Source organism: Ochotona princeps, chromosome 13, assembly GCF_030435755.1.
Source record: "Ochotona princeps isolate mOchPri1 chromosome 13, mOchPri1.hap1, whole genome shotgun sequence".
NCBI lineage: Eukaryota > Metazoa > Chordata > Mammalia > Lagomorpha > Ochotonidae > Ochotona > Ochotona princeps.
In genome coordinates, this window is record NC_080844.1 from 1,394,867 (window position 1) to 1,408,747 (window position 13,881).

The 13,881-nt window shown below is 41.1% G+C and overlaps 1 pseudogene; it reads right to left on the reverse strand.

The window, feature by feature from the left end:
* Nucleotides 1-406: 406 nt before the first annotated feature.
* LOC101517790 (vomeronasal type-2 receptor 116-like) lies at nucleotides 407-10,900 on the reverse strand (annotated as a pseudogene).
* Nucleotides 10,901-13,881: the final 2,981 nt, after the last annotated feature.

Genomic DNA, 13,881 nt, shown 5'->3' on the forward strand with positions numbered 1-13,881 from the left:
CTAGATTTTAAAACTCTAGCATTAACTCAGGAGTGTGTGTTTGTGTGTGTGGGAGAGAGAGAGAGAGAGAGAGAGAGAGAGAGAGAGAGAAGGTTAATGATAAAACAGTTCCCATTTTTGCATAAAATTTCTCCATTCCAATGCCTGTTTCTAAAGCCAACAATAGGAGTTGCACACGGTTGGGTGGCTGGAACCAGGATGTCCCAGAGGAGATCACAAGCACAGATCTAAGCCTGGACCAGACATTGACCTATGTACTCAGCTACGCGAACATTACTACCTTCAAATAGTTTTCAAGAAGAAAGACATTCTTATGATTCCATACGCGTGAATGCAATTAACTATTATTTAGAGTTGCAATCTCTTCAAAAATGATAGTGAAAACTGAAAAAATATCTAGACATGCTTAGGAACTGGTCTTTTTCATCAAGCTTTTTGAAGAATTCTTCTCAGGCTTTATCAGAATAATGTAGCACTTGGGGGCAAAAATGCAGCACAGAAGACCCACACCAGAGGCCAAGATGGAGAAGACCTCCACAGCCACCATGACCTTCCCCTTGGTGCTGTGGTACACAGGCAGGAAGGTCACCCACACACTGCAGAACACCAGCATGCTGAACGTCAGGAATTTGGCTTCACTGAACGTGTCAGGCAGGTTCCTGGCAAGGAAAGCCACAGTGAAGGTGCCCCAGGGCCAATGAGCACAGGACGCCCAGCACACAGTAGAAGGCAGTGATGGAGCCCTCGTTGCACAAGAGGATGATGTGTTCATGCTCAGAGTGTGCATCTGTGTCCACAAAGGGAGGCGATGTTGCCAGCCAGATGCCACAGAGAGTCAGTTGGATGAGGAAGCAGATGGGAATGACAGCGTTTGGGCCTTCTGACACCAGCAATTGCCTCATGGTCCTTCTAGGTTTCCTGGCCTTGAAATCCAGAACCACAGTGATGGTTTTGACCAGTACAGCAGAAACAGCCAGTGTGAACACAAGGACAAATGTGATTTGTCTTAGGAGGCAGGTGACTGTGTTATGATGTCCAATGAAGAGGAAGGAGCAGAGGAAGCAGGGGAGGAGTGAGATGATCAGGATGTAGCTGAGGTTGTGGATATTCGCCTTGACAATGGGAGTCGATTGGTGCTTCACAAAGGTCCCCAAGATGGCAGCTGTGAACACAGACAGGGACAGAGTCATGCATGCCAGAGCAGTACCCAGAGAATCCTCTAAGGCCAGGAAGGTCACCAGCTTCGGGAGGCACTGATTTCTCTTCCTGTTTGAGTATTCCTGCTCTGGGCACTAAATGCACTGCTCTGCCATGAAAATTTTCACTCTACTATAACCTTTTTTGTACAGATTGCTTGGGTGTTCTATTATGCCACACACGAGCAAGCTTCTGCATTTCTGACCATTGGAGAATTCTCATCTGAAGGTGAAAAAAATCCATTCAGGCATACTGTTCCTTGGTCATGGATTTAAACTTTTCAGTTAGATGGAGAATTAAATGATCTCTGATTTCTATGATATCCACACTCTAAACAGGACTCTAAATCTAACCTTGGACTCATTCTGGCGGTTCTTTCATTCAGAGGCTGGGATTAAATGGTTGAAATAAAGTGTAGCTCTATTGTTAACATGAGATTATTTGGTTAGTGATATTTTCATCACCATTATTGCATTTTATAATTATTAAATCTTTCCTTCTGTGTTCACGTGGAAGCATGGTTTATTCAGCTTTTTGGTTCACATCATGTATCAGGAATCTCAGAGTGTGGGACAACATAATTATGTCTTGAAACAGATCACTAAGGCTTCTATAACATGAATGACACTATCAAGGACAGATTAGTAGGTGGGTGTGTCCCTGCTTCAATGAAATATCAATGAATTGTTGAGAGAGTTGTTACTTGGGTAACATTACTTTGTAGTCTTGCTTCTGTTTTAAATATTTTCACTGCTGGGATGATTGGCATTGGGACATTGAATGAAATCTCATAATTTGTCTATTGATGCATTCATCTATGATATTTTAGGCCATAAAGGTCTTTATCAATGAGTCATAGTTCACTTTCATGTTTTTCAATGCATTTGATAGTGATAGCTTATTCCTGAAGTCTTGAGCTTGTGCAAAAATATTAGGATGACCAATACACGTTTTGCCATGTTGCACATTCATTTTTCACTGTGTTTTATTTTTCTCTTGTTCTGTTTCTTGCCTCCAAAGAACAATCTTAGGTGTAGGCTCTGAGTACTTCGCATGTGCACAATGTCAAGGATGTAACCAAGAAGCAATGCAATAGTTCCCTAACTATTGCTATAGTATATGTGCAGTAGCTCCGTGTTTGTCAGTAGTGTATGAAAAAATGTTGATTTCATTCCTTCTATGAATCCACACAGTTCTGATAAACACCTGCTGCTACTTGTTTAGACCTCAGTGTGATCTACTCGAAGGACTTGGTTGAGACTGTGTCATGCAGCAGCAGATGGTAATGGAGGCTTCTTAACCGATCAATGTGTCAGGTGAGCACTGTCAGGTAGTAGGTCATATGCAATGAGGTGGCAATAGTAACTAAAGCACCTATATTGAGAGAGTGAGTGAATGTGTGTCTGGAGAACAACAGTACACTATGATGCCAATGCATATATTCTTATGACAATGGAGTTCTCATAGGTAAGTTATATGTTTTATACCTGTCTGATTGGAAATTTTGCCCTCTGCACAGGAAACACAAGTGTAGCAGCAGACAGCCCTTCCTTCCTCTGGCATTTTCCTGAATCCTGGCTCACAGCTCTGGCTACACACAGATGTTGGAGTCTGAGGCAGCATAAAGAAGCACTGGTCAGGGTTTGGCACATCACTACACACTTTGAGAAGATGCCACTGTTTCCCTCATCACCATCACAAGACTGGCCTGCATCACTATGCTTCTGCTGTCTTGGTCCTGTTAACAGAATGTAGAGCTAGAATTTAGTGTTTCTTGATGTTCATTCAAGATTTACAACTCATAACCAGATAGTGTTAGGATATTTGATCACATTCATTTCATTCATCTCCAGACAAATGTCTTTGGCAATTTTGTCTTTCTGTTGAACTGTTTCAATTGAAATGATACAGGTCTGGTTGTAGCCATGAAGTGCTTGAAGTAGTGTGTGCTGAGAAATGGTCACTGGGCTCTGAATCTTGGGAGGAATACCTTAGGTCTTTGGGAGTGCTTGGAGACAAGCCCCTGAAGGCAGGCACTCGTGGCCCTTGAAACATTGCCTATGTTACAGGCTCTGCCAGAGTGCAAACTTGGCATACTCCCCCTATTCTTGCTTTTGTCCTTGGAAAGGAACTGTAGCTTTTCACCTAGATAAGGAATGAAAGTTCATGAGACTTAGGTTGCAATTTAGAAGTAGTGACTTGTTGTTTATAACTATGCATAGTGTAAACTATGTCTCCGTGTAAACTTCCTAGAAGACAGATGTCCCTGGAGCCCTTTAATCCCAGGATTGCCTATTTTCGCTGGTTGTTAAGAGGCCCAGGGAGAATGGATGTAAGGAATGATGGCAGTATGCATTTCCTTGGACTCATGTAATTTAGTTCCCTGTGACTATTTAACATATCATTGCTGCACATCTGAAGTTGTGAGATCCTAGGTGATCCATGTCCATCCTTTTGAGCATGTCTGGAATTTTCCCCAGAACCATACCTCCTTGAAAGCAACAGGCCATTCTATCATGTCTTCCCTGATGAATAGGCCTTGGTCTTGGTCGCGTCCACTTCCAGAGGAAAACTTTATCGATTGGAGACCTTCAGGAAAGTTTACAATGTTCTGAATATTAGAGTGTGCCTGATGAGGTGATGCTTTGTGGAGGGACACATCATCCCCAGCATTGTTGGTGAACTGTGCTGTCTTCAGAAGTGGATGTAGCTGGATGGGCAGCATATTTAGAAACAAGAAAGCAATCAAATTAGAAGTGGGACGTACATATATGCTAGGAAGTTCTTCCTTTGCCTTCACTTTATGCCCTGAGAGGGTAATTGCTGTAGGTTTGGTGGTCTGAGCCATCATTCTGCCATGGGTTCAGGTCAGGGGAATTTGCTGTCATGATGTCTCCACTGATGTGAACTAAACTTCATAAATGTTCCATTAGCTTATCTATGGTCACCTTCATAATCAATTAACTTACTCCTTTCCATGTGTAGGTAGCATGTCCCAAATTGTATGTGAGCTCTTATTGCAAGTAGGCTTAGAAATATTACACAGTAAAGCAAATTACACAGATACATACATGAAAATAGGTGAGCATGCCTTTGTGAGACATTCCATTTGTGTGAATGCCTCAACTAATTAGATTAGTACAATTTACTGTATATGCATGAAGATCATATTAATTCAATTCTCTCACATGGTAATAGGTTGTAATAAGGCAGGATTAAAATCCAGAGGAATCCATGTATAAATCCTCAGAGATGCATTGCAGTTACAAAAGCTCAAAGATCTCATATTTAGCGAATGGTCTCTTAAAAGCCAAACTGGATTAAAATGTAAGCTGTGAAAATTGCATTTCCACATTCAGATGTTGGAATTTAGGCTTCTGTTTCAGACCACATCTGAATTTCATATCAAGATTTATGGAAAAACTAAACATTACACCTTAGGCCATCCAGTTAAAAGAGAAAATCTTATGAAATGCATGAGGATTGACCTCAAACAAGATCTCTTTGGTACTACCTCAGACACAGAAGCAATAAATAAAACCATACACATGAGCTTCCTCAAGCTAAGTAAATTGTGTGACAGTACTCACCAGAGTGTAGCAACAATTCCATGAATTGAAAGGTAGACATCTTTATATGTGTTCAACCAGAAATGATATCACAAAAATACCACAACCTACAAAAACTCAATCATAACAAAAAGATGATTCCATTAATATGTGGGTTAAGGATATGAATAGACATTTTTATGGATGAAACAGAAATGACCAGAAATACATCAGCACAGTGAGATTTTGCCTCACCGTATTTACAAGTCTAGCAGGAAAAAAAAAATGATAAACCCTAGTAATGGAAACACGCCTTGAGCAGTCCACATCAATGTTGAAATATGGACACATTCTATATGTCCATCCATATATGAGTGGATAAACAAAAGGTGGTGTATTATCATGGTGGAATGTTACTCAGCCACCAACAGAATAAAATCTTCATGTTTGAAACAATGCAATGAACTGGAGATTAGTAAACTTTGTGAAATGAACCAGACTCACAAAGGAAAACAGTCATAATTTATCATGTTTGTAACTGAAGATAAAACCTCTGTGGCAGTCAGATGATTTACAAAGCAGTTATAAATATTGCTTCCCTGAATATTGCCAGAAAATACAGCACACTGAGAAAGAATACAATTTCTTTCATGACTTATCATGCTGATATCAAAGTGAAACAATTTTAATGACATATTACTGTTGCCTGTTGCTGAGAGTATGTCCTGTTGTAGAGGAGGCTTACCTGCCAGGCAAGAATCATACGGTGAGCTGTGTCTTCCGGGAAAACCATTTTTACTTTCTCCAGAAACACCCGATGCAGTGCATGGGCCACTGCATACACAGCATTGTACACTAAAATAGCTGGAATCAGACATGGTCAGCATGTCAATGTGTCGTGGGAAAAATTCAAAGAAAACATTGGGAGGGCAGACATTTATTTGCCTACAACCTGACCCAGCAGGTAGGCAGTGAAAAAAATCAAATCACAATTCACCAAAGTGGAAGTCTTCTGGGTAGTGGGAAAGGATTCACTGTCTTGAGAAAAGTTTTGAGTCCTGGGATTTTTCCCCTTGTGGGGTGAGAAGGGAAAGCCCCCATGGAAAGATTGCACCATGTGATGTGTCTCATTCACAACAATGCCCCACTTGGTTGTCATGAGCCACACCTTCCTAAGGGTTAGATAGTATGCACCTAGGTGTTCCATGGTAAACAGGCCCCTGATGTTATCGCACAGGATATGCACATTTGCAGAGGAAATGCTGACCCTATGTGGGAAAGAGATATCAGAGTTTTCATACATTGTCCTTGTCTCAGGGAGCTTGAAGGCAAAGGCCAAGCAGACTCCTCTCTTTATCATCTCAGCTCAGATGTCCTGATTGAACTGTTCTCCTTTCATGTCATCAGACACCAAGAGTCTCACCCATATCCAGCCAAAATGCAGCAGCAGGGAGATCATGGCAAGGGTCAGAGAGCTGTTGCTGGTGGCCATCTGACAGAGTGAGGGGAACTGCTTCTCATCATTTAGCATGGAATCAAAAGGACCATAAGTGAGCTGAAAGAAAACCAGCATTACCTGTCATGACAAATATGTGAAAAAACATGTCTCACAAACAGAACATAATATTCTTATTGGGTGAGGAAAACCTCAAGTTGAGATGGCTACGATGTAACCTGTGGGCACAGAAGAGGGCAAGTTTCACATGAGAAACCTCATTTGTGTTATTGGAGGAAATGTGTGAATTCATCATGTCCAGGGTAAAAACAGATGGTGCATGAATTTTGGATACAAGAACCTGAGTTTATGCCTTATGAGGGCAGAAGCCAGGAGCCTGTTCAGGCAACCAGGTATTTGAGACACCCTCTGTTTGCAATATTTATTTTTGTTTCTCAGCTTTCAAAGATATACACAAACACACAGGCATACGCACACACAGGCACAAACATACAAACATACTGTTCATTTTGAATCAAACCTGTAATGTTAACTACGAATCTGATTTGAAATCTGCTTGGGTGGACATGAAGAGGGCAGAGTTAGGCAGAAGGCATGAGGGACATCTGATCTACCTGGAGCTGTGGGGTCCTTTGAAACTGTCACGGTCCTAGGAGAGTTCCAAATGGAAGCTGGATACTTGCACTTTATCACTTCCTGAAACATGTCAGAGTGACTTGGGAGGAGATGAAAATTTTACTCAAGAAAATTCACATTCCACTCACCTGTTGAATTTTTGTAGACCTCCAAAATGGTCCCCAATTCAGCAGAAAACACTGAGGTTGTTCCAGCAAGGACGACAACTGACTTACTCCGTGTCTGGCAGCTGTAGCTTGGAGTCAATCTATGGTCCCCTGTGAACCGGTACAGGGCATTCAACAGTGTGAAGCTGTTACTGGCCAAGGTACTTTACAAGTGGAAAGCCAAGGACTTGTTTGGGAGCAGGTGGTGGTCCCTATTGATCTCCTGGATGGCAAAGTAAAAGGCCAGCACATATTGCTAGTTCTTCCACAGTCACCTAAGCAGAGGGGCAGAAACACAGAGGAGGATCAGACCATGAAATTCAGTGCATCTGCACAGCAATGCTATTGAGCAACAATACACAGAATCAGGAGCCATTCTGGAGTACCTCAGCTCTGGTCCATGGAGCTGCAGAGAGGAGCTAAGCAGAGTTATACAGGATTTCAGAATGGCTCATGGACACCTCTGCTCATGCACCTCCATGAACCATTTAGGAAAACCTCAATGTGCCCCAACCAGGACAAACAGAAAGTTGAAAGTGTTTCTGTTATCCCTGATTTCTGGAATAGTTTCAATACATTCTGGCTTGTTGGTTCCTCCATTATATGAGAGTATTGTCCTCAGTAATAGATCCAACAAAAAAATCATGCTGAGCCCTTTCTGAAAGTTCACCATCTGTCACATTCAACTCCAGTGAAAGCAACTGTTTAATTAATATTTGCTGACAAATTAACATTTAGCTCATGATGTGAGAACATTCATAGCATTTGCTTCACTTTCTTTTACTCTTTTTCTCCTGCACTGAAATCTAATTTTTCAGTTTTATATTAGATTCCAAAATATTTCTCTTTTTTATTGTTTTTGTCTTGAGTGGAAGGATCATGTTTAACAATAATTCGGGATTGTTACAAGTTGGAGTGGGAGTTTTGTTATCTCACAATAGGCACCTTTTCTTTTGCTTGTATGAAAGTCTTCGTGTATTTTAATGCAGTACTCTTTTGTGAAAATATTGTCCATTTTAGAAAAACCGTGGCAAAACTCATGTGTGTCATTCTCAAAAAATTAAAATCAGAATGATGACATGAGGCATTGATTCTAGAATCCAATGCCTCAATGGAACAACATAAATTGCTCCACTGATTATTTTCTTGCAAACATTGAAGTTGTAGATGATGACATGCTTAACTTTGTACTCAGAATGCTGAAAAACACACTTTTCATAACACTGTCATGTGTAATAAATGTCCAAAATTATTTTAATGCCAAATATAGATCTAGATACAAAATTACTGTGAGAAACCAATGCTACAAGGCACAGTCTGGAAAACACACAGACATATCATGCAGTGATTGGTGCCAGTTGCAAAAGATCCTAAATACTATGAATCAGTTCATATGAAATGTTTCTCAGAGGAGGATCCAAGACACACAAGGCAGATTGGTGGTATCCTGGGCACGATGGAAAGACTGAGGAATGGGGATGCACTGAAAACAGGCATGGGCATTGTGACAGTGATGGGCAAACTTCAGGCTGACAGCAAGTCTTTGTCATCAGATTAAAAGATGTTGAAAAGAGCCCATCTCAGCATCCAACAATGTGCCCCATAATTCCAACCAGTAAATCATACAAATAAAAGTTAGCATTAGTTTAATCCACAGAGTTGTGCAAACTAAGTGACACTTGAATTGTCCAACATTGCCTGAAGATGTGGGAATAAGACAAACAGAATTGGACTGGGTGTTTATGGACACAGTAACATGAAGTGCATCAGATATCGGAACATACAGCTCTAACGTAGTACCTCATATGGCAGTGTAGTTAAAGATGGAGTAAGGATTTTGTGGCACAGAGAAATTTCCCAGGTCTAGGCATAGAAAGTTCAAGGATGTGATGACAAATGCTGACACTGGCATACATTATCAACAAGTAATGTGCAGTTCACATTTGAGTTTATGTAGCCGTAACTTTCAGATAATTGGAGTAACCGATAAAGTTATTCATTTTATCCATGTTTCATGTTTCTTTGAAAATAATGCATATTCTCTGCTACTTGGACACAGTACGTGAGCACAGCCTAATTATGTTTTCAAATATAGTTTGTGTATTTGATTTATTTTTCTTTATTCAGTCGTGGAGGCTGTGACATTTTCCAGTGTGGTTATACATTAACGTTCTTTCTGCAATTCTGTTCTTTTAATTTACATACTTTATGTGCTATAACCACATACAGGATTAGATATCTTCAGGTAATTTGTTCTTCATGAAGGGACCATGTTTTTACATAGAAAAAGATTATATTAATAAGACATAGTGAAAAATTTATACAGCACTTCCCATAAAACAAGCACTCTTCTAATTCCTTATGAGGATTATTGACTATACATCACTGTACTATTGTTATTAATAATTACCTTATTTTATTATCATCTATAATATATAATAATATGTACATTCATTATCCCCATGTTATGAATGAGAAAGAGACTGTGGTGTACTCTTCACTGACTTATAACTGATACAATCCAGATTTGAAACCATAACAGGAATGTTCAATACATTTCTGTATGTCAAGTAAAGCCTATCATGACCTGAGTGGGTGGTACAGTGTACCATGTGAATTTATGTACTAAAACCAGGCTTAGCATGCAGAGGGCCAAAACCAGCAACTGTGACTAGAGTAGAGCTGAGGAGGGATAGGCCATGTTGTTTTCAGAGATATGATGGCTCCTAATCTTGCTGGATCTTCTGGATCACTGTAGGGATGTAATTTTCGATCAGTGGGCTGACCAGAGTCCCAGGAGGCAATGGTTGATACCCTCTGAGTAGAACAATTCACGTAGAGATTTCATAAAGTGGTGATAGAGTTGTGGATAGGATACAGGCAAGTCCCAACTATAGTGAAGTACTAGGTAACTTATTGATATCTGAACTCTGAAGAAATCAGTTGAGGGAACAATTGCCCAAACCTGTAAATGAGAGGGTGACATTCCGGGAGTTTATTTTGAGGTCATGTGGCAACCAGTACTAGATTCTTCAAGATATAGTGAAGGCAGACTGAACACTTCATCCTGATGGAGTCAATGCCTGGGCTTCCCAATAGGCAGAACCCAAACCGAAATCCATGGACAAAGAGGTAACCTTCCTAGATAAGCAGGGTAGAAAATGTGAACCATTAGTAAATGAACTGAATCTAACCAGTAGCAGGTACGCTTTTTAAGTCTAAAAATCTTTTCTTATCAATCACCTGGGTGAAAAGTTCCATATACCTTCTGAGGAATTCTTGTCAGCTCATTGGCTGTCCTAGGATCCTCTCCAGTGTGTTGATGCTTCCATTTGAAGCCTAAAAGGTTTGCTACTAGTACCAGTGTTCTTCACGCAGGATGGTAAATAAGACTCTAGGAGGAAAAGTGTAGCAATTAAGCCCAAATCTTTGGATCCAGAAGAGGAATGCTTTGACCAGGCAATCTAGTGGAAGTGTTCTGTTGAACTTTAAGCTGTCATGGTTGCCATACTAACATATGTGAATATGCTATACCAGCATTAGTTAATCTTACCTGAATGATTTGGGGCTGTTTTTTTTTTTATTAATTATTTTGCATTATGTTACAGTTTCATGGGGGCAGGAAGAAAAACGTTTGATATTCAAATCTTCTTTCCCTAATTAGTTCTCTTGATGTTCTTCATACTTTAATTTTTTATGGTAAAGGGAGCAGCTGGATCCTAAGAAAGGCATGGTGAAGATGTGTCCAGACCTGTAGGCGTGAGGATCTGGATTGGTCCTTCAATTATGTGCTGGGAATAGTCCTGGTTGGGAATATAAGGGGATTCACCGGCTTGGTTGTAGTTGCCACTGGTAAGCATGCTGGGCAGAATGGGGCAACGATCTGGGCTGAACATGGCCACAGTGTCCTTTGGCATAGGTGTGAGCTGGGTGTGAGAAGCTTCAAAATGTGCTAGAATCCTCTGGTGCTCATGAGACCCATGCTGGTTTAGTGTAGGATGGGCTGGGCTAGGTCTTGGCTCCCACTGAACCACAGGACAACTGAGTCAGGGGTGTGGACCAGGTGTTCCTGGGATGAAACACCTTAGAGTAAGAACCAGAATGGTTGTGGGCTGGTTGGGTGGGGCCATTGTTCTTGCCAGGACAAGAAGTAGACTAAACCTGGGCCGAGGACCCACTATTGTGCTTAAGATCTGTCATTGGGGGGAGAGCTGATAGAAGAGCTGGGGCAACTCCTTTGTCAGAACACAGTCCCTGCAGGTGAGCAGAAGAATGAAGGCAAATAGTCCAGACCAGGCCTGATTACAGTATATGCCAGCATACATGTGGGCATGCCAGGCTGGGTCTGTTCATAACACCTACTGGCAGATCAGAGAAGAAGCAAGGGGTGCAGGACAGGATGTTTTGGGCAGCAGCACCCAGCAGCAGAATCTGGAATTGGGGACAGACCAGGCTGGGCTACAGCACCCATCAGTACACGTGAGCCTCTTGGGGGAGCATGGTTGAGCCTTGTAGGGGAGCTCTGGGGACTTCCCTGATTTGAGCCACTGCTCCTGCTGGTGAGTGTAAGATCTGCCCCTAGGGCAGACCTGGGTAGGCAAGGCTGCTACTCCTCTTGGCCTGCATGTGACCTGGGTTAGTGGGAGAGCCAGACTGGGGTAATTGACTGTACCCACTGATGGAGACTTAACATGAACCAGAGTAAGTCCATAGGACCCTGTGGAGCACATTTGGTACCATAGCAGAGGAAAAAGGGCAGAACAAATTGGTTCACTACCCCAGCAAAGCTTGACAGCAAATTTCTGGGTGAGTGGAGACTCTGAGGTGGACTATGTCAGCCAAAGGAACTTAGAAGGATCTACGAGATTAACAGCATGTCAGAACTACCAAAACCACTTGAACAGAACCCTCAGAACATGCTCCACATCAGGAACCTTGAGAAAATGTCAGGTGACCATTCTCCATACCTGGGTACAGAGGTGGTTGGGAGGCTGGGTTGGCTTCTCCCCTTATCTCTCCTATTCCCCTAAGATACGGGAAGACAAAAAGGATGGTGTGGAAATAATGATCTTACCCACTTTCCCCTAATCCTCAACCCCTCTTAACCTAATCAGCTATTTAAACATTATCAAAAATAAGAGTAAAAAGTAAATACATAAAAGCAAAAATAAAAAAGAACCTAAAACTCCTCAAAGTATGCATTTTAAAGAACCAGCAATCTTTTAAAGAAAAAGACATTTCTTTTAAAGATTCAACAGACTAATGATAACTTTGAAAGGAACCTAAAGCAATGAGAAGTATTGGAACTTATAAGGCAGATGCCATGGCTACCTCAATTTTGAAAAATTTTGAAAAATAACCTACAAAAATGAAGACAAACATTTTTTTCAGTAGGACTTTCAAAAACCAAACTCGACACACTGAGCATTATGACAACACGGGGGAAACCACTAGAGTTTGTCATGCTGAATGAAAATGATGTTCTGTGGAGTTCAGGCAATAAAAAACATAAAACAAATAAATACAAACGAATATTTACTGTTTAACATAACCTTGTATGGAATTAAAACATTTTTTTCTAGTTGAGGGTGGGTACATCTAGGCCTTTTCTAAGTAAAATGCTCTTTTTTTAAGCCTATTTTTTTTGGCAATCTTGATATAATTAGGATAAAAAGATTCAAACACTACAGGAAGATTGGCAAGGCAATTAGTTCTGTATTGCTTCCTTAATATATCTGATGTAAAAAAGGAATTTTAAGGGAGAAGCCCGACCAAGTCTCACACCCAGCCCAGGTCCCAGATGCGGGCCATGCTCCGAGGGTCTAGCTCAAGAGGTTTTGATAGTTCAACAGTTCTGAATTGCTGCCACTCTCACCACTCCAAGCATGATTAGGTTGTGGCAGAATCAATTGACTGACATAGTCCATCATACAGTCTCTGCTTCCCCAGTATTTTCTTTTTTATTATTATTAATTATTTTGCATTATGTGACAGTTTCATAGGCTCTGGGAACTCCCCCACCCCAGCCCACACCCCTCCCCCCCCCTGGTGGATTCCTCCACCTTGATGCAGTGTTACAGTTCAAATTCAATCAAGATTCTTTCCTTGCAAACATATACCAAGCATAGAGTCCAACTGCTTATTGTCCAGATGGGTTGAACAGTTTCTTGGGGAGACCATTTCTGGTCCGAAGTTAGAGCTGGTAGAATATCATCCCCCTCAATTAAGAGTCTCAATATAACATCAACAGCAATGTGCAACATTATGGAATTGACATGGTTTTGAGTAACCAGTATGTTAAAAAAAAATTAAAAAAAAAAAAGCAAGTCCTAACCACAACCTATGATTAGCTCATTGACATTTCAATTTTAGTTTGTATACAGGCCCAGGTGCTATATACCCTAAAATGGCTATAAGGTACCATTCAGCTGTCTCATGTCTATTTCATTTTAGTATTTAGTCATTTGTTGTGTTGAAGTATAATTTTGCTGATCTTGGCAGATTTTAGGATAATCTAGACTGGCTTGTAACTCTAACAAGACATTTGTCAACATTTAAGGTGCAGAACATTTTTTTGGGCGGGGGTGTGTGCAGGGAAATCCTCAACACCACGGTGAGGAGTAACTAATCTTTGTGTCCCACCCAGCGAGGCATTAACCAATTCATGCCAGCTCTTTGCTGTCAGATTTCAAGCTCAACTTTCTGTTGTTTGTGTATTTATTTTAGGTTTTTTTAGTTTGTATGATTGTTTGCTGTGAGGGGTTTTCAAAAGATCCCGATGGTCATTGCGAGGAAGGGTGGGGGTCCAGAGTTGGATCCAGGCTCGGACCAGAGAAAGCTCTCCTCCCTTGTCCCAAATGACATTTATTGTTCTTCTGTGTCTGCGGACCACTCAGAG